This window comes from Penaeus monodon, chromosome 27 (genome assembly GCF_015228065.2).
Source record: "Penaeus monodon isolate SGIC_2016 chromosome 27, NSTDA_Pmon_1, whole genome shotgun sequence".
NCBI classification, from domain to species: domain Eukaryota; kingdom Metazoa; phylum Arthropoda; class Malacostraca; order Decapoda; family Penaeidae; genus Penaeus; species Penaeus monodon.
The window spans coordinates 16,008,076-16,008,433 of NC_051412.1; positions in this window are offsets into that span (position 1 = coordinate 16,008,076).

A 358-nucleotide genomic window follows, 5' to 3' on the forward strand; every position below is an offset into this window, starting at 1 on the left:
GAATATAATACAGTGAAAATGTATTTTGTAAACATTCTATATACATACACAAAGAATGAAAATGAAGTAACAACATTGCAATCTCCTAACCTTAGTGTGTCATCACGTTTTGAACATGATCGTGTCTTTGATTGCTAATTCTCATCTAAAACACTTCGTCTCTTTTGCAAAGACACGTTGAAGTCTATACAGAAACAGTAATTAATTAAGAAGGTAATTTACAGGCATGATTTACACAAGATAAACGGTTCTACGTGGTAACAACACTAACAACTTGTCCATCACCCGGGCCTGCTGGGCTTGGAGGCTTCATACCGAGAACTCCAGGGATACATACTGACTAAAGAATATATATTCA